General features: G+C 43.0%; 1 long non-coding RNA gene across 1 annotated transcript; it reads right to left on the bottom strand.

Moving 5' to 3' along the window:
• Window positions 1–4,800: 4,800 nt before the first annotated feature.
• LOC119088639 lies at window positions 4,801–22,394 on the bottom strand. The gene is made up of 3 exons (XR_005092322.1): window positions 22,001–22,394; window positions 8,596–8,874; window positions 4,801–5,288 (listed from the first exon to the last, which is right to left on the bottom strand). It is a non-coding gene; the product is annotated as an uncharacterized LOC119088639 (long non-coding RNA).
• Between the last annotated feature and the right edge of the window lie 5,009 nt (window positions 22,395–27,403).

Consider the following 27,403-nt stretch of genomic DNA (forward strand, 5'->3'; position numbering starts at 1 on the left):
TACTGATCCACAGTCCTCCCATGGTGGTGTGTGGTTACTGATCCACAGTCCTCCCGTGGTGGTGTGTGGTTACTGATCCACAGTCCTCTTGTGGTGGTGTGTGGTTACTGATCCACAGTCCTCTTGTGGTGGTGTGTGGTTACTGATCCACAGTCCTCTTGTGGTGGTGTGTAGTTACTGATCCACAGTCCTCTTGTGGTGGTGTGTAGTTACTGATCCACAGTCCTCTTGTGGTGTGTGCTTACTGATCCACTGTCCTCTCATGGTGGTGTGTGGCTACTGAGTGAAACAGCATTTCCTAAGTCTCTATTTGTCCTCACATACTTCTACAGGCTTTAATGCCTCCTTTTTTTCTGATTTAGGAAGGCTTCAGCAGAAACACACTTTGGAATTCTATAACAACCAGGGACAGAGCTGTTGTAATATGACCCTAGTCAACAGATAACCCTTACCCCTCTGTCCTATGCTCTGATAGTCTATTGAAAGATATGAGTCCAAGGGACACTTTGAATACAAACATCAGAATCACAGGATCTCTGGTGGATATTGATTAGACACACCCTGGTCACCTGATTGGAAAGAAAGTGTAATCTTTCTTATAGATTGCATCCCTTGTGCCAGTTTGCTGTCTGGGTATTCCCCTAGGACACGCCAATCAATGAGACTGATCCTGAACGGGATCTGTAGAACTGAGGAATTCTGTTGCACACTCACACACCTCACATATGCTGCCACCTAAGTACTGTTGGCTATCCATGAGGAGAGGGGAGTCAGTGGCCAGTATAGGACTTAGGGTGCTCTGAGACAGGATGGTGAGGGACTGAAGCAATTTACCATTGAAATGTTGCAACTGGAACCTGATCACTAATTGGAAAATTACAGGGAAGTTCAACAACACAGCCAAAATTAGAGCAGACAGTTGTTAGTAACAGGAGGGGGAAGGAATCTAACGTGAGGGGAAAGAAATAACATCTCCTTCAGAATACAAAATCGAACCCTTTCAGTGTGGGATGCATGGGGTTGTGGGGTGATTAGTAGGCTGTAGGTGAAGACAAAGGATGCCTTGATAAAGAAGTGGTTAGAATTGGGTTCAGCAATTAATTTATGTATTCACCCAGAGATCTGGAGAAGCTGGGAACAGGCCACCTCGGTACCTCTATACCTACCTCCCTTCCCTACTTGGAAACCCCTATGAGAAAGGGACTAGACACAGAGAGGGAAGTGGCACATGCCTGAGGTTGGAGGATGACAGCACTGGAGTTGTGGGTGAGGCCCAGAAGCCAGCCACCCTTCCTGAGGCCTGACCATGGTCCTGAGGTTTAGCTCAGTCTTTGCTGCAATGCTAGCTTGTACAAGCAATGGTGCACTTTTAAATATATAACTAAGTACAGACACTATCGTGTAGGTATTTGATCCTCTGCTGAGAGCTAACATTACAACTGGCTCTTGTAGATCAGACTAGCAAGGAAGGATTGTATAAAACAACATTAGAACACAGAGAAAGGGGAAGTGCACAGAGAGGAGGACTTTAGGGAAAGAAGTTTGCATTATGCTGAAGCCTATAGGAATCTGAGGTGGTACTGCATCTTGCATGTAGATTGGGAGCATCACATATGAGGAAAAGGTGGATATGGCGCTAAATCTACAACAAAGACTGCATCCAACACTCACTCCTCCTCGGGGAAACTCCTCATGTACTTCCACATAGTAGGGAGGAAACACCCTCAGAATGCCTCTGATTTGGAGGCTACACACTGGATTATTCCCTCTTTGGAGCTTCCATGCCCCTTGATATTTTCAGAGCATAAAAGCTAATCACTAAATGCATCCACAGAAACATTTTTATCTCCTGTGCCCCTAAGAGGAAGAGCAGGATGAAGCCACTGAGAGAGAAGGAATGCCTGCACACAGTGATTTCTTTCTTAGATGCCAAGACTTGCTGGCCCAGCTGGAATGGGTGAGACAGGATGCCTGTGGCAACCAAAGCTGGGGTGCAGTTGAAGAGAAGGAATCAGGGGACACAATGAGGAGGCTGAATCCCAAGCACATCCTGAGGTCTAAGGATCCCTGAACTTGAGAATGGCCAAGCAATGTTTGGGTGCCAGTGATTGCTAGTATATTAGTCAAGACCAAGACTTTGATGTGTGCACACATTCATGCACAGGTGCACACATGAGAAAGCACATATGCACACGCATGCACTTGTGGGCACACACACACACACAAAATGAAAGCATATACACAAAGAAGTATAGCAAATAATTTGTCCTAAAGCAAGCTATTATCTCCCATTGGAAGAACTCCCTTGCCTATCACAGAGAACCTTCCTCCCTCTGCTGCTCTTGCTCTAGAGCCTAACTTAGCTTGTCAAGTTAAAAACAACTTTGTGAAACTAATTAGAAAGTGTTTCCAAACACGTAGATGGTGACTGGGAGCAAATCTTTCATTCAAAATAACAACTTTAAGAATAAGAAAAGGCTTTGAAGATGGGCCTGGCAGTTGTTGGCTAGCAGAAGTCACTTGGGTCTACTTATCAGTTATACGTCAACACTGCTTGTGTGTGGACTTTGGCCAGCTCATTTGTTAATTTATGAAGATGTAGAACTCAGAATGTCGGGAAAGGGTCCAAGAAGCAGAAACGTTTGTCATGTTTTTCTCATTGCCCAAAGGGGTTCTGGAAGGTCCTGAGTAAATCAGCAAAGCCAGTGTGCAGATGGAAGTGAACACAGCGTCTTCATGTGTTCAGCTTCTCTCATGGGTGTTCAGAATCTTTCATTTATGTTCAGCATCTCCTACATGTGTTCAGCATCTCTCACATGTGTTCAGCATCTCTCACATGTGTTCAGCTTCTCTTGTGGGTGTTCAGCATCTCTCATGTATGTTCAGCATCTCTCAGTTCCTTACAATGGATTTCCAGTAATTGCATAGTGCAGGTCCCACATACTAACCTGCACAAGTGAAAAAGTCATTCCAATTGTGGCTTGTCCCGAGATTCAGGGATGGAAGATGAAGTTCAGAGTCTCTCAAAGGCTTGCCGCATGCTTCCTACAGGTCTCCCCTCATAGTTGGATCCAAGGTCCAGGAACTCTGCACTCATGGATTCACAGCCCTATGTGCTTGGCTGACCTGCCTTCTCTGTGTAAAGTACTCTTGAGTTCGCCTTGCTAACTGTGATGTGCCTCTTCCTAGCACTGTGAGATCTCAAGATCCCTGATCCTGGATCTTTAAACAACTTAGCAACGCTCACCTATAGGCCAGCTCTTACAGGTGTTTGTTCTCATCCAGCCATTCTGAGTCCTGGGATTGTTTGTGTCCATTAAAACAAAGAGGTTGCTGCAAAGAGGACCACTTGAGGCAGAGAAACCACTTGCAAATGTTTGGGACAAACTGAAAGGAAGTTCACGGCCAGGGGAGCAGGACTAGTGCAGTGGGTGGCAACGTGGTCACAATCCTTGTCAAGGTCAGCATGACTGGAATTCAGAAGCAAGAAGCCAGGGCACAGAAATATGGTTCTCCGAGTCAAATGGCATCAGTCAGACAGACCTTATCTTGCTTCTGTGAAATGAAGCAAAACCTTGAACTCTAATATGTAAAGAATTCCTCCCTGGACACTAACCAGACCCAGAAGATGCTGATCTGGTCATTAGCAGCTGTGGGTCTCAGGGTTTAATGTCCCAGGACCTTAGCTTCTAATCGGTCCATTTGAAATAATATGAAGACAACACAGTATAGGATGATTGCTGGGCCAGAAATCAAGATAAATCTGATCTATTGCCTCCTTGTAATTATTTCTGAAGTGACCCAATGGCTTTAGGGCCTAATGACCTAATGACACAGTGTCTTAATTATGGTTACTATTGCTCCTATAACACCATGACCAAAAAAATGTTGGTGAGGAAAGAGTTTGTTTGGTTTTACATATCCTGAATCATAGTCCACTGAGTGAAGTCAAGGCAGGAACCCAAACGAGGCAGGCACCTGGAGGCAAGAGCTATTGCAGAGGCCATGGTGTAGGGATGGGGGTGGCTGCCTCCTGGCTCGCTCCTCATGACTCAGTCATCCTGCTTTCTTACAGAACTCAGTACCACCAGCTAAGAAATTATGCCACCCACAATGAGCTGTGTCCTCCTCCATTAATTACTAATAAAGAAAATGCCCTATCGGCCTGTCTATAGTCTGATCTTATGGAGGCATTTTCTCAATTGAAGTTCCCTCTATTAAGAAGACTATAGTTTGTGTCAAGTTTACATAAACCTTGCCAGCACACACAATAACTACCTTCTACACACAAACACACACACACACACACACACACACACACACACACACACACACACCTTTTCTTTGTGACTCTTTTTAAAGACAGAAGGGTAATCTTGGATAGCACTGGCCAGTGTTTATCAAGGCTCATAAATGGGGGTTCTGGATGCAAAGGAGGCCAGAAAACATGAAGGCAGGTGCAGCCTGCCTTCCACAGGCCACCAGGACTTGGACCTACACTGACATCTGAGCTATTATCAGATTCACACACAGTTTTATTTTAAATGTGCATTTTCCTTCTCTTTATAAAACTAAAACAATTTACTAATACATTTCAGGATGGCATAACATTTTTTCAGGTTTATATAGTGTTTCTTTCTCTCTTCAAAAATTCCACACAATGTATAATGGTCATATCCACTCCCAGTCCCTCCCTCCAGCTCTCCCAACCCCCTTTCAACACATATACCAACTTCATGTCTTTTTAAAGAATATTTATTTTATTTTATTTCATTTTATTTTATGTATATGAGTGTATGGATGCCTAGGATGCCCACAGAGGCCAGAACAGGGAACTGGATCCCCTTAAGCTGGTGTTAAGTAAGTGGGTGTGAGCTGCCTGCCATGGGTGCTGGGATTTGAACTCTAGTACTCTACAAGAAAAATAAGCACTCTTAACCAGTGGGCCATCTCTCTGGCCCTTTATATTTTCTTAAATAATCCACTAAGTCTAATTCATGCTTCTTTTATGCATGTGGGAGTGAGGTCATTGACTAAGGTGTGGGGACCATACCAGTGTGCACATTCCTAAAGAAAAGTCACTCTACCTTCCCCCAATAGCCATCAACTGCCTGTAGCTCCTCAGCTATAGGAAGGGTCTGTGGATCCCTTCCACCCACCATGATGGAAGTTTCAAATTGTTTGATTTTGTATAGGTCTTGTGTAGTCATGAGTTCATGTGTGCAACAGCTCTGTCTATCTTCCAGCTCTGATGTTATCTGCATCCTTTTCCATGATGTTTCCTGAGTCTGCAGTGGGGAGAATTAATACAGATATTTCACCTATAGCTGAGCACTCATGGTCACTTATTGAGTCTCTGCATTAACCACTTTCCTATGCAGTAGGAAGCTTCTCTGACCAAGGTTGAGGAAGCTCAAACATACGGTATAAACATAAAGCCTTAAAAGACAGTTTGGCAACATGACCAACATCAATAGGGTCTGTGATATCCTTAGCCATAGGTTCTGACCATCTTTACAGGGCCAGGCATGAACTCCAGACCTCATATTCAACCAAGAGCTATTTGAATGCTTACTTAATTTCATAAAGCACTTTTATATTTATGAAGTCACTTGGATATAGCATTTCAGCATAATCATAAATATTATGAATCATAAATATTATGAATCATGTCATTTCCTGAAATAAGAATGAAACTATACAGATAAAAGAATTTTAAGGGATTTTTTTATTCTATTCAGAACATGAGAAATTAAGAAGGGTCTAAGTCAATGGACATTTATCACCACTATGATGAACTCCAAAGGGTACATATGACAGAAAAATAAAGCCTCCTTTTGGACTTGGGTGGGGGTTGGGTACTCATGACTCATCTACCAGCTACAGTCACACAGAAGCAAATCCAGAGTATGAAAATGGAGGACTGAAGAGGAACTCACAAAGGGCCCAAAGCAGTGCATAGTGGAACACCTGAGAGATCCCAGAGATCTTGCAGTCAGGATCCACCAAACACCGTAAGGTTAATTGGTCTTCATGGAGTTTAGATATCAGTGCTGAAGCCAGTCTAAGAACTATGATCCAAAGTTTTGGTGAGGCACAAAAGAAAGGCCATGGAGAAGCCTAGAATTTAAGAGCAAGCTGAAGAGAAGAGGTAAAAGCATTTCTTGGGATGGAAGGGGTTACCACAGTACCCATGGGGTACTTGAAAATTAACATTAAAGTAATTTTTATATAAACCTATTGTTCTGTCTTATATGTTGTCTCATTGAAACTAAATGCTGAGATCTGGGTAAAACCATGCTCGTGTCTGAGAGTGAAGATCATGGGTAAAGCTTGTGTGTAGCCTGAGTTCAATTCCCAGAAGTAGAATACGTGAATAAGTAAAGACTGAAAGTGTGCATCATTGTTAGATGTCAAGAATTCTATGATCAAGTTCACTTTTAAAATTCTAATATTTGCCAAGTTGAAAAAAAAAAATTTTAAAAATAAAATTCTAAAGGTTTGTAGAAGGCAAATAAGGCAAATACTTAAAAATGAATGCAGGTGTTCAATGTTCAACACATGACACACTTGAAGAGTAGTTCTTATAGTAAGAGTCATCCACAGAAATTGAACATCAGTGACTTTCCTTGGGCTTGTCTGGAGTCAGAAGGAGATTGCATACATACTGATGTGCAAACACACACACATACACACACACACATGGGGGGGATAGAGAGAGAGAGAGAGACTCCAAATAGGAAGACAGGAATACCCAGAGAGATCAATATCCCTCATGTAGAGCAGAGGACAACAGCCCTGAAAGCTGCTGGAATTGAAAACAATTCCAGTGTTTTGATGGTGTACTAGAAGCTGAGTGTGGACTAATATGGAGGGGAAAGAGGCAGGGCACAGGCCCCACTCATGAGCTTTATATCCAGTAACCACAAGGAGATTCCTGTGTGGTTCTAGCAGGGCTGTAAAGGAAGAAAATCCACTGTAAAGTACAGCTAGAGTCCTCTCCACAGACACAGATCTTCTCAATCTGCTGCCAGTGAAAAAGCCGCTCTCGCAAACACGTTGTCAGCTCAGAGAGCCCTTTCCTGAAAAGTCAACATATGCATTACTTACTGCATTGAAGTCTTGAATATGATGCTAAAATGAAAGCAGTGGCAGGAAGAGACCATGGAAAATGGCTGATTTCAAGAAGAAATTATCCAGTTTCAGAATTAGTATAAATTATGTCACTACGTAAGCTTCACTGATTAAATATATATTATCTACCTAGCACAACAGCTCAACACTGTACTAGACAGACTGGTAAAAGAACATCTCATTTGGCTTCCAATCTAAGTGATCTACTTCTTCTAGGGAGGAGCTATGCGCAACATGCAGGGTCACAAAGACTGTGCTTTTCTTCTTTTTAATTTTTTCTGCCTGGAAACCCAAGAGGTAAAAAGTAAGGCTAGGTTACCAAATTCAGAAAAGAAACTTTCAGAAGAGATGTAATTTTTATAAAGGTTGAGAGACATAAAAGAAGTTGTTTATCTAAGAAAATGTTTTAAGGTCTAAAAAGATATTTTTAAGTTGTTAATGCAAGTTATGATAGAAAGTGATTTAGGTACAAAACTTTGGACTCACCAGGATAGGATAGATAGTAGAGTATTGTCTCTGAATTTGCCAAATAAAAATGAAATGGACATTGTGAATGTAATTCTTACCTGATACTTGTTCTTATTGTATATAGTTTTACTCTGTTAGAGTTAAATCCTTTCCTTTTTATTTAGAAAAAAGAGGGAAATGTTGTGGGATAATCTTTTTGTACATTGTGAAGATGTGTCTCTGCCTAAGATGCTTCTGATTGGTTTAATAAAGAGTTGAATGGCCAATAGGTAGGCAGGAAAGACTAGTTGGGTCTTCCAGGGAGAGAGAAACTTGGGATGATTCTGAGGTGTGAAGATCAAGCCAGCCAGACATGGAGGGAGTCAGATATACAAAATGGAGGAGAGGTAATGAGCCACATGGCAGAATGTAGATTACTATAAAAGAGTTAATTTAAGTTTTAAGGGCTGGTTGGGAACAAGCCTAAGCTAGGACCAGGCTTTCATAATTAATAATAAGTCTCCATGTCATTATTGCAGGGGGGCTGGTGGTCCAAAGAAAGTCCAAAAAGAAAGACCTGCGATATCAACCAACCAAGCATGTCAATCAAAACAAACACAGAAGTGTTCAATAGAGATAAAAGCCCTAACTCAACAGATGGTTTTTTGTTACTTCCTACATGCCCTGTACTATTCAGGACAATGGGAATCAATCAACAATCCAAAAGCAAAGAAAAGGCCTGATTCTTCTTTGAACTTGTCTAGCAGGGGACATCATGGCTAGAATGAAGGAGTGAAAGGCAGATGATACCACAAATGCTAAACAGTAGAGACTCAAGTTCCTGGAAGAACTGGAGGAAGGAGAGTGTGAGTGCTGGCTGACAGACTGTGTGCCTTTCTCTTGAAGTGACACCTGAGGGTGGATTTCAAAGATATTGAATATTTGGAGAGATTTCCAAGTGACTAGGCCAAAGCTCTGTCAGAGCAAAGAGCGGGTGCACACCTGAGCACTTACCTTGAGTTTGCTGCTCAGCATGAAGATCTCTAGTAGCAGCTGTTGCTGTCTCTCAAATTCCATCTCTCCCTTCCTTGGTTGGCTGGTTGGTTGGTTGGTTGGTTGGTTGGTTGGTTGACTGATAGGTTGGTTAGTAGGTTGTTTGGTTGGTGGGTAGGTCTTAAGCTTTTTGAAACAGGAGCACTCTAAGCACCTCAGGCTGGCCTTGAACTGTCCATTTCCTTGTTCTTCCTAGTGGTGGGATTACAGGCCTATGCCACCAGGCCTGGCATGCTCTTTCTGAAAAGAGAAACATTGCTACATGGAAGCAAATGTTCACTTGCTGAATTCACATGAAAGTTGGGGTAGAATGCTTTTGAATACATGCAAATTCAAAGCAAGGCAATATTGGGAGTGCCCTGGCAGGTCCTCAGGAGCCTCAGGAGTAGGCACTAGCCATGTAGAGCAAAACTGCACGATGGTCCTGGCCAAGTGTCAGGCCTGAAGTGAAGGATGGTCAGCTCCCCAAGGCTGGATATTATGCCAAATCCAAGGAATACTGAGACTAGCTCCATCTTGCCAAATAATCCAACAAACTGAAAACTGTATTTGAACACATGTAGCATGTGACAGTGTGGTGTTCCAACTCGAAAATAGTTGATTCCCTGTTTCCTCCTCATTCTGAGCAGGTTCCCAATGGGCATCCATACCACACTGAGTCCACTTACCAGCTCAAAAATCAGTGTTCTTATTTTAGGACATGCAGGAATCATGTTTAATCCCACATAGCTACATGGGGTTTTACCCAGAAGGCTGTACAGGGAAAGGATTGTACCTGAGGTAAAGTCAGGCAGTGGGCTCTGCTGAATGTCAGACAACAGGCCACCCAGTCCCCTGCCCTGAACCACGGAGCCTGAGCTCCCAGAAGGAAAGGGGAAAGTCCCAGCTCTGACACATGAGAGAAGCAGACTAAATAAATACACTTGGCAGACTGTTCTATTTCCTGAGGGGGAAAGAACTGCCCAGTGTGAGGCCCCCACAAGGAAAGAAATGGTGGGACTGCTGAGAAGAAGTAGCTACAACTTTGGCAAAGAAAGGCATTGTGGACACTATGTGGAGGTTTAAGCAAAACAGGCTACACATGTGTATGCATTTCTCTATCTTAAAAATGGTGTTACCTGCGGCAGATGATTATGGTTATTTAAGATCATGGAGCTCAGCTGGGCATGGTGGCACAAACCTTTAAGCCCAGCACTCAGGAAGCAGAGGCAGGTGAATCTCTATGAATTCAAGGTCAGCCTGGTCTGCAGAGTGAGTTCCAGGACAGCCAGGGCTTTTACACAGAGAAAACCTGTCTTGAAAAATAATAGATAGATAGATACATAGATAGATACACAGATACATAGATAGATACATACATATACATACATAGATACATACATAGATACATACATAGATAGATACATAGATATACACAATAATGGATCTCAGATATGATGCCTGTAAAGGGGTTTAACATTTATCTAAGAGTGTGTGATCTTGGTTTTAATATTAAAGAGGAGCCACAAGTAAAAAATGTCAAAGTCCATTGACATACATAAAGGTAGTTCTTAGAAAATTGAGATGGAATTTGGTATTTCCACATCACTAATCCAAACCAAGCCATGGTGTTCAAATAGTGAACAGGCTTCTTCTTTATAGACTTGTAAAATTATTTATTCTCATGGGGGTTAATATTGGTGTCTTACTGCCCTGAGTTAAAACTCATGCTGGATGCTGCTTCTAATCCCTGATTTCCTTGGAACATTCCAGATAATTATTCTCTAAGGTTTTGGAAATGAAGAACCAAATAGGCAGACAGAAGCTGGTGCCCTGGGCTAAATGGCCCCATCTTCATACCTCCATGGATGGCTCCCTGCTTGGGGATAATTCAGAACAGCAATGTGGGCTAGGAACCTGGATATCAAGAAACACAGACCTACCTCTCTTCAGTGTCCCTTGCCATCTGGGCCAACAAGTGAAAAGAGGGTGAAATTAGCATGCATGCAATGTCTGGGAGAACACTTGTGAAAACAGTGATGAGAAGCACAGCTGTCCCTGTGGGTGTCTCATGATGGCTTTAGTGTTAGCTGGGTGGGATGATGTGAAAGCCAGGGTTTAAAATAAGTAGCATCTTGGGATTCTGTCTGCTAGGACAAACAGATGTGTGCATTAATGACTCCAATAAAAGCAAGATGAGGGCTCTACCACAAAGTTTAAAAGGGTCTAGAAATAGCATCCTGAGGGAGAGTCAGGGAATGATGGTCACAGATGATAGACAGGACTTTCTGGAATGAAAAAAAAGCATGAAAATTACCAGAACTAGGAACATTCAGACAGTGGCCCCAAGAAACTGCAAGCTCTGGGGCTACTTCTAGAATATTTTGCAGATTCTATGGGAAGGAGAACAGATGGAACAGATCTAAGGAGCAAGTCAGGATCTCACCGCAGAAGCAAAGGGGAGCCAATTGAAGGCCTTTCATGACAGGTATGGCACATTCTGAGAGGAGAAGAGCTAGGCAGGGGCAGACAGTCAAGCAAAGAACAGGCTGCAGGCCAAGGACAGTGTGATCTGCCAGCACTGCCTTCCTCAGTGGCTCTCCTATACTGCTTCCTATAAATTTAAAACGTCTGTCTTCTTGTTAACAGTGCAGCTGAAATTGTGACAGCCTCATTTTAAATGTAATCAGCATGATCATACCTCCCACTGTAGGTGGAGTTTTCCTGTCCCAACCACCTGCTCCCAAATGACCAGCAGCTGCTTTCCAAATAACTGATTTGAAGACTTAATATTACTTATAAATGCCAAGCCAATAGCTCAGGCTTGTTGCTAGCTAACTCTTACATTTAAATTAACCCATATTTCTTATCTATGCTTTGCCACATAGCTTAGTACCTTTTCTCCATATAGCATGTCCATCTTGTTTCTCCCTGTGCCTGGATGGCAACTTCTCCAACTCTACCCTTCCTCATACCATCACTCTCAGTTTGGCTCTCCCACCTAAATTCATCCTGTTCAACTGTTGGCCAGTCATCTTGTTTATTAAACCAATCATGGTAACATATATTCACACAGTGTACAAAAGGATTATTCCATAGCACCCCATTTGTACTAAGTGAGTCTCCAGCAGACATGAATTATGCCAGTTTCACTCCTTCCATGGAAAAGGCTAAATAATTTGGTGGGGGGAGATGACACATAAGTGAAATACATCACTTGGGACTGGTAGGAGTGTGGGTATATGTACACATATACACACACATGAATGCATGTGTGCACATTGAATACACATGCATACATTTACACATATGTACTCACATGCACCTGGATTCATGAACACAAGAACAAGCTCCTGCCCCCATGAGAACACTCATACACATACATACTTGTGCACATGAACATGAGCACACACTGTGCACCACAACACCATCAATGGTCCAGGATGGTTGCTCATCCCCCGCCCATCATTATACCCAGGCTACTGTTGAGGCTTTATGGGTGAATTTGATGAAAATGGGGTAGATGGGCAGATAAGTGATAGTAAAGTGGCCTTAAGGGAGTAGGGGCCTTAATATTATAAAAACTCAATTAAAATTGTTGCAAATATATAGAAGCATGGTATTAAAACCTACAAGTGTCATACATTTAAATAAGTGCACAAAACTAAAATTTGACTGGTCCTTAATTTTGAGCACATAATTTGATATTTTCTGTTTCTCAAGGTTTGCACTGGTTTCTGAGAAATGTGAGATGTAAACAGTGCAATCAAGACAGAGTGAGATGACCATGGCATCCATCCATAGGTCTAGTGGGTAGAGCTGGCTATAAGCCTAGGGGAGAACTCAATGTTGGTCCCCCATCATACCATGAAAGAATTAAGGTGAATAAATGATGAATTTTGAGTAATAAAAATAGTTTGTCAATGGGACCAACTTCACCACAAATGAAGTGGTCCCTGCTTAATCCAAAGGAGGACCATATGTAGGCAACTAAATAAAGTAAGAACAGGACAAGGCAGATCCCTTGAACATTGAAGGCCAAAGGGGAAAGAGTTTGATCAAACAGTTCGAGATGGAAAAGTACATGTAGGTTTCTGCTCATAGGCAGACATATAGGCAAGTTAGAAGCAAGCAGCTCACTTCAGGCAGATCAGGACTTCTTGTGACAAACCTGTCAGTCATCACCACTTGTCTTCCAATAAATGGAATCATATAGAGTAATCCTTAGAATGAACCTTATATAGGTGATTTTTCAGGCTAATTGTGTGAATACATAAATTTCTGTTTTCCCTTGCTGTATGATAGTCTGGTGTTGACAAGTATGAGAAACTTTTCAAACAAGACCTGGTGTGACAGAGCTGGGACACTTTTTCTCCTAGATGCCTTTTGGCTAAGTGTGTAGTTCAGACCTGTATATTTAACATTTGAAATATAATTTCTGATTCAGACAATGTGTGTATGTGTTCATTTTTAATTTAAAAAAAAAACCCACAAGACTCAGCAAAAGGGAGAGGCAAAATAAGCAGACTTGAAAATCTTGTGCATAAAGAAGAATAAATCCAGGATACTGAGGATGGTTCTCACAGTGAGAGAACTGATAGGCCCTGGAGGGGACCTAACCTGTCACTCTGCTAATGAGATATGGTATTAAGTCAATTCCCAATGACGTGTCATTATCCCGTCGATTAGTTCATCTCCCAACCTCACCAAAGAAGCTTCAAGAGACAGTGAATAACTCAGAAACCCACAACTGGTCAAGATGCAGAGATTATGAAGTGTTTAGACTCCCAATTTCAGCCTAAAATTTCATTCTGTTTGCACTGGACATTTGTGTGAGTCAAAGATGGCTGATCCTCATCATTGTCCAAAGGACACTGAACCTATCATCAGGGTCCTTGAGGGGCAACAGAGCACTAAGTCATACCACACCATGAGTTTAGAGTCTTTTGCGACTCTCATCATAAACTGGATGTTTGCTGGGCACACTTCTGTACCATGTTTAAAAAGGGATTAAATGAAAGAGTTCTCAGAGCTACAGTTCCAGGTTTCACTTACCCTGAAGAATAGGGATAGAAAACCTGCCCAGAAGGTATTAAGAGGAGCCTAGGAAATAATCTGTGACGTGTCTGGATACAAGTACAGATTACTTCCTCAACATGGTTCAAGAGAAGTATGCAATCTCAGCCACTGACTATCTCTCCATCCATGAAATAGTAATAGTTTAAAGTATATCCATCTTCATGAGGAGAGATGGAAGAAAAGAAATAACTGAGATGGGAGAAAGACCCATAATTTCTAAGACATCTCCTAAATATAATTTTATTCTTATAAAGAAATTTTTGTGATGATGCTATTTAGCGATACCAAAAGAAATATTCTAAAATTTAATGACAAAATGATGTTCTGTTTCCTTATTATTTGGGGCATGATATGCAGTATTGAGCTCATCTACGGTTCTTCCATCTGTAGCTGGGCATGCGCAGCCTGTACAAAGTTACTTTTTTACAGTCAGGGGTGTGCCAGCCACCCCTCCCCAGAGGTGGGAAAGAGAGGCTGCTTCACAGTGGTAAGAGCTGCAGCAACATGAGGTTAATGATATGAATACAGCAAGAAGAATCTTTGCAGCCATTTCTGGGTCTATCACAGTGAACAGGTGGCAACACAGACCTTTGGGACATCAAGAAACAAAGAACTCTAATGATCCAGACACATGGGGAAAACAGGAGGCTTGGATTTAGAGAGAGAGAACTGTATTTAAACCTGGGCACTCCCACTCCTCAGAAGTGTGTTATCCAAATACAAAGAACCTCAATTTCCCCATCCCTCTTGTCATGCACAGGTCACCTTGAGATTGTTTAGATCTGTACACCATGTTTTTAAATTGTTAAATATGTTTTCTTGATATCCACTTTTTGAGTTCTTCATATATTTTGGATATAACTACTCCTTTGACTTGGTGCTGTTATCTGCTTTCTTCCTCAGTATACTGAGATAAGATGCAGGTCCTTTGTACACCAAGCAAACAACTTTCCACTGAGACACATCCCAGTTTTCATTTTCTCACTTAGTTGCTTATGATGGCCTTGAACTTGTGATCCTCCTTTGTCAGACTACTAGAGCTAGGAACACAGGCGTGGATCATTATAACCAGATGTATTCTGTTCTGCCCTGGTAAGATTGCCATTCATTGTATTAGGGCCTACCCAACCTCAGTATGCCTTCTTAGCTAATTGCAGCTGCAGATATGGTAGTCCTGTTAGGTTCTGGGTAGACATGAATCCTGAAGAAGGGCACTATCCCACCCACTATAGATATATGTCTTTGTAGGCAGAAGGAAGACTATCCTCACTGAATTTTAAGAAGTAAATTTCAAGGCTTTGAGATGGCTGTCATTTCCCTCAGAAACACATAAAAAGAAATTTCAGGTAGTCTCTAAAAGCTAATAGCCAAAAAGAAAATCAGGACCTCCTATCTACACCACATGGAAATAAGTTCTGACAACAATTTGAATATGGAAAAAGATCAAGCTCCTGAGATGGATGTAGCCAGTAGATAATTTTGATTGTGACCTTGCAAATGCCGAGGACCCAGTCAAATCATGGCCATGGAATCCTGACCCATGGGGAAAAAAAAGAGATAACAAATACACAGTCTTTTATGATATGAAATCTATAATCATTTATTATATTGAAATTGTTAGAGTGTTTTAAAGATCCCTTTCATAGACTTCTCGGAATCTACTCCATAGGCACGTCTTCAGCTCTGAGTTGTAGCTAACACCTCCTGGTGTATTCTCATGGACCACTGGAAGTGCTCTATAAAGTTGGAAAGCATGAATCTTAGCAAAATAAGATACGGGAAGATCAGCAGAGTATTCGCAGATGTATACTATCAGTCTTAGTCACACAGTGCAATTGCCCAAGAGAATAAGAAGACTTGATCGATGTGAACTAATACAATGACGTGTATACACCTACAGAGATAAACACAAAGTATGATAGGGGTACTCGATGCGTTGAATGAGGACCCACTAGAATCCTAGGATCCAAGATAATATTTCCCCAATATTACAGATCCTCTACCACAGGCCTTTGAGATGTGCAATAAAGCAACAGAAGAGCTAAACAGGTTACCTCTAGAAATGTATGTAAATTATTAATTTTGATTCGCGTAAACTTGGACCTTGGAGGTATTGGATAGTGCGTTCAGAAATTTATAATAAAAGAACACATCTAAGTACATGTAAGCGTATTGTCCTGAAACTCAAACTATATGAGATTACTTCATAAGGATAGACGACTGCGTGCTCCGTATATTTTGATGGAAGACCTGCCCGAGCAACTAGTCCAGTAAGTCAGGTGATTCTTGGAATAAATAATGAAGAAGATCTAATTAGCAGAGTCCTCTATCCCTCTGTCTCGTGCTTTCTCTCTCTCTCTCACTTCTCTCATCTCTGATCTCTCTCTCTCTCTCTCATTGCTTGCTCAGCATCCTCTCTCCCCTCCCCTCTCTCTCCCCTTCTCCTCTCCCCTCTCTCTCCCCTCTCTCACCCTCTCTCTCCCTCTCTCTCTCGCTCCTCTCTCTTCCTCTCTCCCTCTCTCCTCTACTCTCCTCTCTACTCCTCCTCTCTCTCCTCTTCTCTCTCCTCTCTCTCTCTCTCTCTCTCCTCTCTCTCTCTCTCTCTCTCTCTCTCTCTCTCTCCTCTCCTCCTTCTCCTCCTCCTCCTTCTCCTCCTCCTCCTCTTGGTATTTTCTGAATACCATGAAGCAAGCTACTGTCCACTACACTCCCTGCCATAATGGAACAAAACATCTTAAAACCTATGATCCCAAATAAATAATTCTCATATATAAAGAAGAGTTATCCAAGAAAATCTCTAGGGTTATGCTTTCCTACAGAATCTGTAAAGTAACTTGGGGAAGAATTGAGTGAGAATGACCAGGTATTCATCATTCTGAACAAAAAGAAGCATAAGTCATTACACACTATTAGATATTATATTAGTTACTTTTAGCATTACTATGACAAAATCCTCCATAGAAGCAATTTCTAGAAAGAAGAGTTTCTGCTAGCTCAGAGCCTGAGGGCATAGTCTATCATGGTGGAACAGACATGGTGAAAGGAAAATGAGGCAACCATTTCCAGTCTAGGACCTCAGCCCACGGAAGGGCACTTTCCACATTCAAGACATCCCTTTCAATTTCAACTCAACCTCTCTGGAAACATCATCATAGACATTCCCAGAGGTTTATCTACTGCTCATTCTATATCCGGTCAAGATGACAATGAAGATTACCCATCATGGGCACTAAGTAAGACATGATGCTGCGAACCCTGACATCAGAAAGCAACTTTTCTCTTGCTTCCCACTTTGTCTTGTGATCATTGTTTCCTTGCATCTTACCATTAAGTCTTGAGGGTGTAGAACCATTGTACCCTGTGCCTTTCCAACTACTCTTCAAATCACTTCTCTTGGAAACTCTTCCCATCACCTCCCACTGCTATACCAAATCCTTTCCCCAACACAAGGCTCTGGTGTGCACTGCAGGTGGGCACCTTAGATGATGTCGTTAATGCGGACCTGAATTCATTACCAAGAAGCTGGCCCAAGCAAGAAGATATGAGGGTATTCTGCTATGTCTTAGCAAGTCATTTTGTCAGGACTTATTCATTTAGGGAAGTGCACTTTCCCAGTGACCTTTGTGTCTGCAGAGCTGGCACTGTCCTTGCTTCAGTTCTTCTCTGACTAGAGCTTTGTCCACCCTTTCAGCATGGTGGGAACAGGCCCTGGTGGCTTCTGTGTTTGTATGCTGATGACCACAGGGGAGAAACTTTCCTGCAGTCTCGCAATTCACACTTGTCAAGGCTCCAACCTCCTGAGAGAAAGAATTAAATTGGTTTGTGTGCCCCCTCTACATAAATCTTGTTTTTCATAAACAAACTTATTTTGAAACCCTAGGAGGCTCATGTTAAGTCATTTCTTGGAAATGCAAGAAAACATGTTAACTGAAGTGAGATGGGCCTGTGCAGTGTGGATTAGTGCCGGTGGATACTGTGTCTCAGAACTGAACCCCAAGTGCTTATGTGGGACTGGGCAGAGGCTAGAGGGGCTAAACAGGTCACCAGCTTTCCAACAAGGAGCAATCTTGTTGTTCCATGAACCTCAGGTTTTCTTTGCTGGCCCTGACATTCATGATGTTCAGACTTAGACCTCTGACCAGAGGCCTCACCATCCATGTCCACATGTCCCATACATGGGGTGCTCTGCTTTGCTATATGTTCCTCTTAATTTCCCATGTCTACCATCTGGATAACATACACTCATGATAGGAATCATTAATTGGCTACAGCCTCTTATACAACAGGAAACTCAAGAAACTGGCCACTTGTTCTATTGAACAATTCTGTTCAAAACACAGAGGCCTTTCATGGGCATTAATATTTATGGCAAATTATTAAAGCTTGAAAATTGAGGAAGCCAACATGCACATATAGATATAGATACACACACACACTCATGACACATTCACACATACACTCAGGAGCACACAAGCAAGCATTTAAATTGTTTATATTGAACACACATATGATAAGTGTTCATGTTCACACAAAAGACCTCAAGGGTCCACTTGCAGTTAAGCAAGTTGGGCACACAGCATGGAGACACATGCATCTCAGCAAAGTAGAAACCTATAAGAATAAATGATCAGGGAATTGGGTTGGATGGTGTAAGAGAAGATCCAAGGAGCAGGGCTGGTCCTAGACTGGATACTGCCAGAAAGTGCAGGCAGTTCTGACTGGATTGGGAATTAACAAACACCAAGGGTGATGGCTGAGAATAATTTCTAGAAAGTTTCCTATCATGAGGAAACTTCCCTGTTCTGTGGTAGCGGGCCACAGTGGGAATGGTCAAAAGATGACTTTGTCATGATGCGCAGTGTGGGTCACTTCTCTACCGCTAGATAATGGCATGTGCTAAATAGGGGCTGGCCTGTGTCTGGATCCTAGAGGGAAGACCATCTCTGAGCAGATGAACGGCCACCACCAGCACAGATTATAACTGGGGAACAAAAAGGTGTTGCTGATGAGACTACCATTATGGTATGATGGTATAATCTCGGGATGCTGTCTGATGTGAGGCCAGCATAGAAGATGAACTAAAAAACACTTCAAAACCATTCTGTGCTCTGCAAATACAACAACTTACTCAGAAAAGTGTGCAAGTCTTACTGCCTGGTACACTGTGATGGCCCCACTAAGTCATGCCTTTCACGATGTGTTCAGCTCCTCTTGTGTGACTGCTAGCCTGTGTACCATGAACCGGTTGTCTATGAGGCACAAACACATCAAGGCCAGTAGAGGTTCTAAATAATCTTGAGTATTGGGGCTCATCTTCTCATTTCTGTTTTTGAAGCCAGTCTACATGAAACAAAACCAGAACAACCTATAGAGACCTGTAGCTGAAAAGAGATGCGCTTCACCAAACAAACACATAGACAGAGAGAATTCTGGGCTTTCTGGCTCCACCAAGCCTCTGAATCAAGGGTGCACTGTAGAATTCTGTACAATAGAGAAAATGTCCTCTAACTGGCTTGCTTGGCAGCTTTCTTTCTTAAGGACCTAGTAAGCACTTAATATGTGACTGCTCCAGCTAAGGAACAGGGATTAACTTTTTCAGTGAATTAATGATTTCTACATTTGGCTGGTGACTACTGTTTTGTGCATTACAGTTCCAGATGACCACAGCTGTCTGTGGGACCCAGGCAAGCCTAGCCAAATTCTGAATCCAGGACAAACATAATAGCTATTTAGTTAGCTGGAAGTCACTAACTAAGCTTTGGACTCATTTGTCACCCAGCCATTGATAATTAGTTCACTGGCTGACACCAAACATAGAGCTAACTTGCCTCAAAACGTATGTCTGGCAATTGTCACTTCAGTATAGAAATCTCTATTTATTCTAACTTTTCCAATTTTGCTTTGAAGTGGTAGAAACTTATCTAAAGAAATGTCCTACCCAGGCTCCCAGACTTCATACACTCTCCTGAGAGTCACATGGCCTCTATTCTTTGGCCAAACAAACTCTAATTGAATATAGGAGCAGCAAGTGGATCTAGGTAATAAATTAGTTGTTATATATTTATTATTGAGAAGGCATGCGGACCATGCAATTGTGTCCCCAAACCCATCTCATGCCTTCACATTTCAACTTTAACATGTTGGAGTCAAGTCAAGAAACAGCTGTGAAGAGATCATAAACAGGATAAAGAATGAAAGCATCAAGTTGAAACTGAAGACCACCCAGAAGCTTCCATGTACTACACAAACAGCAACCACAAGTTGGCCATGGGACAACTGAACAGGGCGTCTGCAGAGCTCTACTCTCCCTGTGGCTCTAGAGGGTCACCTACTGATCTTAGCAACAGATAGTTTGCATGTTTGGAACTCACGCCTTCTACAGAATCATCTCTGGGCACTTGTACCACATGGACGAAGCTGACTGTTCTCATCAGACATTGTTAAGAAAAGCTGGCTGGTTGGGCTAGGGGAAGGCTCCGAGAATAAAGTGCTTGCTGCATAGACAGGAGTACCTTAACTCACATAAAAATCCAAGTGTGGTGTTACAAACCTATAACCCCATTGCTGGGAGGCACAGAGAGGATGATACCAGAAGATTGCTGGCTAACCAGCCTAGTCAGTCAGTGAACTTTGAGGGCAGTGAGAAACCTTGTTCCAAAAAATGAAGTGAAGGGAGAGAGAGAGGAGAGAGAGAGGAGAGGAAGAGGAGGAGGAGGAGGGAGAGAGGAGGAGAGAAAGAGAGCGAGATACAGGAAGAGATCCCCCAGGGAGAGCTTCCAAGCCCGCTCTGATGTTGTGATGGCCCCATGTGTTCAGCTAGGCTCTTTCCTTTGGGTGTTATGGTGGCCCTGTGATAAAAGTGTGACTTTAGCAAAGGCAACCATGCAAAAGACATTGGACACAACAGATCTGAGGTAATGCTAATGATTTGGGTTGTGAAATGCAGTCAGACCCATCTACTGCAGAGATGGGGAATGTAGACAGGCCTGTGGTAGTATTCTAATTGTACTGAAATGTGATTTTGATTGTATGTTAATAATAAAGTTGCCCAGGGGTCAGAGCTATTAGAGCCATAACAAGAGTGTGGCAGTGGTGGCACACGCCTTTAATCCCAGCACTCGGTAGAAGAGCTAGGTAGATCTCTGTGCGTTCAGGGATACAGCCAGCATTGGAGACACACGCCTTTAAGACCTGGGGGGCTGTACATACAGACAGTGACGAGGTAGTCACGTGTTTGGGTTTACAACCAATGAGAAGGCAGAACAAAAGACTATGAAAAGACATACACACAGGAAATAGGTCTCTTTCGGGAAGCTAGGAGCTCGCAGGAGGAAGGGTAAGATTTTAGCTCTGAGCTCTGACCTCTTGGCTTTCTCTTTTACATTGGTTCTGTGTTTCTTATTTAATAAGACGGTTGGTTACAACTACACAGGCCCATCCATCTGCTGCTGGCACCCTCTCCCACTTGAAGCAGGGGATCAGAAACTCCAGTCTCTGGGCCTTACCTGACTCCATGGATAAATGGGAGCCCAGTTTCTTGCACAGAGAGCAAACACATGCTGCCTGCGGTCCCTGCCTCCCAGTATCCCATGCATCGTGGATCTGGATCTCTGACTGGATTTTGCTTGGTCCATTTTGCTCCTCTTTGAGTCCTTTACTAATATTCCTCTCTGAACAAATCCTTGTGAAATCTCTTATTATTCCACAGGTCTGCTTGTAGAGAATTGACCAAAGACAAGCCAGCATGTCAGAACCAGGCCACAACCAGAGAAACCAAGGCAAGAGAGCAAGTGTGACTCAGTAAAGCAAAGACCTTCCTTTCCCACCCCCAACCCCCATCCAGAAGGAATCATGTTTTCATTCTCTGAGGGGGCATTGAGGACACTAGGAAGGTACTCCTTAGCACTTACACACCAACAAAGCATAAGTAGAATAGTCTACAAGAACATGACCACATGTGCTCCCTCTGGCTGCTCTGGCCATAAACTGGATGGACATAAACTTTAGTGAACTTCTCAAATCAGTCACAGGGCCTCATGGCTATGGCACCCATTTCCAGACCAAAGATCTACCGGGTACTGTTAGAGCTGTATTGGTATAATCACCACCAATAACAGTCTCATAGAACAGCAGGTTCTGCACCCATGTTTAAAGTAAGCATGGTGCCTCTGCCTGGCAAGATGCCCCAGAGGGAGGCTGGCGTCTGGAAAGATTTGCATTCTGGTGCCCCAGGGTCTCCTTCAGCTCAGTGAGATGACGCCTGCGTGATCCCTCACCAGCTGAAACCTGAAGCTTCTTCATGACTCACCTTCACCTGAGATGCCTCCTGGAGGAGCGGCAGGTGGTTTTGATCAGGGGTGACGACGCCATCTTCCAGCAACACGGAGCCATGAGGAGTGACAGCTCTGCTAATGTTCTCAGATGGTGTATCTCTCCTGGCACGGCCACCCAATTGCCAAGCGCTGCACAGAAAGGAGCAGAGAGCTCCCAGCGCCTGCCAAGGCCTGAGTCAGGCTGACTCCTACCTGAAGCTGTGGGTAACACACGCATCACTCGGGGCAGTCAGTCACAGCTGTGTGTCATAGCTAATCCAGGCAAGATGGAATCCGCAGGTTCCAACAGCGAAGGCTGGAAAATACCCCTGAGTCGCCCAAACCATTCTCCTATCCTCCTCCGTGCACTTTGTGGAATGTAATAAGAGAAGCACCATGTGACTGCTGAGTCACAGGGCTACTAGAGGTCGTTTGCCCAGATCAGGAGGCCCAAATCCAACCCTACTCTGTATGAAAGCTCCTGGGGGTATGCTAATCATTCAGCAGGAACCACCCAGTTAATCAGGCGTCTACTCCCAGGAGACAAGGAGACCAGGAGACAACGAAGAGGAGCATGTCCAGAGCTGAGTTTACAGTTTACCGCATTCATTAGCGTCAGGATAGCTCCATCTACACTGTGAGGATTATCCATGGCCCAGAGCCTTGCCTTCTGACTGCACAGCCCCAGATGCTAAAGATCCCTCCAGCAAAAGAAACGTGCAAAATCCAAGGACTGAGGAATCTGGATGCAGACATCCACGGCTAGGCCCCTGGTGGAGCGCTGGGAGTCTAATTAGTGAGAAAGAGGAGGGTTTATATGAGCAAGAATTATTGAAACCAAGGTTGGATAAAGCACAGGGACAAATAACCAAATGAATGGAAACACATGAACTATGAACCAAAGGCTGAGGGCCCCCCAACTGGATCAGGCCCTCTGAATAGGTGAGACAGTCGATTGGTTTGATCTGTTTGGGAGGCATCTAGGCAGTGGTACCAAGTCCTGGGCTCGTTGCATGAGTTAGCTGTTTGAAACCTGGGACTTATGCAGGGACGCTTGGCTCAGTCTGGGAGGAGGGGACTGGACCTGCCTGGACTGAGTCTATCAGGTCGATCCCAGTCCTCGGGGGAGACCTTGATCTGGAGGTGGTGGGAATAGGGGGTGGGCTGGGGGGAAGGGGAGGGGGGCAGGAAGGGAGAGAACAAGGGAATCTGTGGCTATTATGTAGAACTGAACAGTATTATAAAATAAATTTAAAAAAAAAGAAAATACCATTATTTTATTTAAAGAAAACTGATGTTTACATCAAATAAATAAACAAAAGAAAACACATATCTAAGGACATAGGCAAGTTTTAAAAGAGGCAGGATTCCTTATAAGTATAATTCTGCTTCCCAGTGAATAATTATTACAGCATGTTCCCTATCTTTGAAAGAGGTCTCATCCCTTTAAGAATTTTTTCCTTTAAAGATTTACCTTATTTTTAATTATATGAATGGGTAGTACAGTATGTGCATGTGAGTACAGGTACCTCCAAGGCCAGAAGATGTCACATCCCCTGGAGTTGTAGTTGCAGATATGTTATATGGGTGCTGGGAATTTTAACTGTCTATAAGAGCAGTAAGTACATGCTCCTAGTCCCTGAGCCATCTGCACCAAGAACTATTTCCTTTACATGGATATTTAAATACTCTTCTAGCCTATAAACACGCGTAGTGCTGAAGACATTGAGAATACAAATTGACATTGGTGTTATCTTTCTGTCAGAAGACAATGCTTTAAAAGCTATGGAGTGAGCAGCCAGAGAGATAGCCTATCAGGAAAAGGCACTTAGTGAAAAGCCTGAGGACTTAAGTTTGGTCCACAGTACCCACCTAAAAATGGAAGGAGAGAACCAACCACCAACTCCATAAGGTTGCCCTCTGACCTCCACACCCAAGCCATTTGATATCTGAGCCCCCCAATCATGCACACAAGTGTGCATGCATACACACATAATGATGATAATAATTTCAACTTTTAAAAGGCCACTGAATGTGGGGTCAAATGGAAATCCAAGGAATGGCACAGAAAGTGACATTACACATCAGGCAAAGGCAAATCCAAAGGGCACTACCAGAGCCCCTGATGCCATGCCAACATATTTCCAGTGCTCCAGCTCACAGTGCTGCCAAGTGACAAGGAAGTCAGAATAAAATAGGGGGGCATGTGAATTCCAAAGAACACACTTCACAAAGGCAGTGGAAAGTGGGCTGAAACTACAAAGAATCTAATAAACAAATTCTAGAAAAGAATAAGCTGCTAAGGGGAGCCGATTATCAGATAAGCATAATTAGAGAAGGAAGTATACGGCCTGCATCCAAGTATCATATATGAACTAAATAAAATCATGTTATTTTTCAATTTGCATAACCCTGTTGCTGAAGAGACCTCTCAGAACAAAGAACAAGACACAGACACACAGGGTAACTTTCAGTGGAATGAGACCCAGGCCAGGATTTCCTTCATCCCAGGGAAAGTGCTCCTCAGGTACCTGCAGTCCTTTGTTTACTCTCCCAGATGTCAGGGACCTTCTACCTCCCTCCCCCCCCTTTCAAGCATTTTCTCCAGCTTCAGTTTCCTATAAAGACTAATGGAATCTCTTTCCAATAAGTAGAATTCCTCCTCCTCGACCTGTCCACCCTCATGGACTGACCCCTTTATTTAACACCTTATTCTCTGTGCTTCTACCCATAGGTTTCTAAATACCATGTGACACACACATGCATTCTGTTTGTGGCTTGGAGGCTTTCTTTCCATTAGAATTAAAATCCATAGAAATGTCTCTTTTGTTCAAGGATGCATTATAAATGTTTTCACTAGAAGCGTCTATAGGACAGTGGCTCAGTAAGAAAGCATCAGTGAACACATCAGATGAGTGTGGCACAGCTCCAAACGGGGACTCTGGTCCTCACTAGGCTGTGCTGGTTTACCCCATGTGCTGAGCACACAGGTAAGCCTCTTTTCCTCTCCCCCCTCCCCACTCCCCATGCCTGACTCATTTTCCAAAACTACTTAAATACTTGAAGTTTTACAACTGAAAAATGTCTTAGGTAAGAGGAGGAGCCTTTTCCCCTGAGATGGTTCTTGTATCTACTGGGCAGGGAGAATACTCATCTTCATAACAATACTACTCTTTTCCTTTCTTTTATTAGAGATGAAACAGTTTATTGACTAGACCACAAAGAACCCCCGCAATGCTCACCCACATCATGAAACAAAGATGAATGACAGATATTTTGGTTGTTTTGTGTATTTTTTTTCAGTTTTTGCAGCTTTAATTCCTTTAAGGAATTAAAACTTGAAGTTCAGCCAATAAGGAAATGGAAATATCAAAGTTCTTCCAGAAAAGCATATTTGGCTTTAATGTGATGTGGTAGTACTGGAAATCCTAGGAGAAAATCTGTTTTCATTGCCCTCCAAACTTGGTCAAGACACAAAACAACTTAATGATGGATTTAAATTTAGGTGACCTGACACCCTAGTCCAAACCCCAACCATTTCACCCTGTATCTATGCTGCTTTCTCTACATCCTCAAGGGCATGTCAGAGAACTATTGTACACAGATTTTTCTAGGGTCACCTGCTCACAAAAAACTACATGGGTACTTATTAATTATGAAAGCTCAGCCTATAGCTTGGACTTGTCCCGCTAGCTCTTACAACTTAAATTAACCCATTTGTATTAATCTATATTTTGCTTCATGGCTTTTTACTCTCTTCCATCTTGCACCTCCTATTTCCTCTCTGTGTCCTCTGGCACCTCTCCTGAGCCTAGATTCATCTCTTCTTCTCTCTCTTTGCCTGGAAGTCCTGCCTAACCTCTTCCTGCCTAGCTATTGGCCATTCATCTCTTTATTAAACTATTCAAAAGGCACCTTGGCAAAGACACATCTTCACAGTGTACAAAAAGATTATTTCACAACAAACTATGGCAAGAGAGATAATCAGGGCTCTCCATAAGGAATTCATAAATCAATCTAAGTATCCATTATGGTCATCCTGATCTGCCCTTGAGGTCACTGTAGAAACAGCCAGTGGGAAGCATGGGAGAAGCATGTTGGAGTTCTTTTTTTTTAATGAAGCAGGAAAATGCTCATCTTCCCACATTGTTGAAAGATGCAGAGAAGTCTGCACAGTGCTGCTGACCACATTGGTCAGTAGGCAGGCCATGAAGGTATGGACCATTGCAAGGGTAATTTGTGTTGATATGGGCAAATGAGAGACTCCACATAGACTCCAGGAGACTGAGGGACAGGAGGAGCCAGATGAGAACTGTGTTGATAGTGGGTACAGGAATAAAGTTAGAGGGAGGAAGCTGGCAGTAGATTCCAGGGGAGCCTCGAAGAGGCTCAGCAAAAGCTTGAGGATGCCAGAGCCAGGGACCTTAGTGGGCTGACCAATAAGCCTGTAGATTAGTGGCACTGCCCTTCTGCTTGTCAGCAAGAAGCTTTCATCCTAACTGAATTAGGACTTTGCCCGAAGCAGACATCCACCCCACATAGCCCATCTCTATGCATTTACAGGGCTTGCTGCTCTCTGTGCAGTGGCACAAAGTAAACTTCTTTCTGCTCTGGTCTAAAGGGTGAATTCTATCAACCCAACAAGTTAGTGCTTCTCTTCCTCCCTAAGCTTTGCGGGTATGAGAGTGGATACCATTTTATATTCCACCAAAACCCCAGCTTCCATATGAACATAGAACAAAGATGCTCCCAGTCATAAGGCACCCACAGGTCTTGGGACGAAGATGACAAGTTGCAGTTCTGGATACACTTAAGCACTTACCCACAGAGCTTCCACAGTATCCCAGTTTCCTTTGCTGTTCATACTGGGGAGAACAGTAAACAGTTCCAAGTCTGCAACCCCAGTTGGGGCTCAGGGCCAACCAGACTCGCTGATAAAAAGGCCACTGGGAGCCACACACCTAAAAGGACTAAATGGGAATGAGAGAACGGAAAAGGATGTGAGAGTCAGAGGCCCACAGAGAGAGACAGGGATCAAAAATATCTTGGAAAAAGCTCTGCATCAGTACCAAAACTTCACAGATATCTTTGGGCCATTATTTTCTTTACAATACAGTATAATGATGGTTTATATGTTATCTATGCCATATTAGCTATTACAAGTAACCTAGAGGTGACTAAAAGTATGAGATATGCATAGCTTATGTACACATTTTATATTGGAACTTGAACATTCTCAGCTTTTAGTTCATCTTCTCTGAGTCCTGAAAACAACTTTATCCAGCTAGAGGGGTGAGCACATGGCACATGTAAAAGTATAGGAACCAGTATACATGGCACAGAGCACAGAGAGAGGTGCTGTGGAATAATCCTACCGTGCCCTGTGTAAATTATGCTGT

Source organism: Peromyscus leucopus, chromosome 10 (genome assembly GCF_004664715.2).
Source record: "Peromyscus leucopus breed LL Stock chromosome 10, UCI_PerLeu_2.1, whole genome shotgun sequence".
NCBI classification, from domain to species: Eukaryota; Metazoa; Chordata; class Mammalia; order Rodentia; family Cricetidae; genus Peromyscus; species Peromyscus leucopus.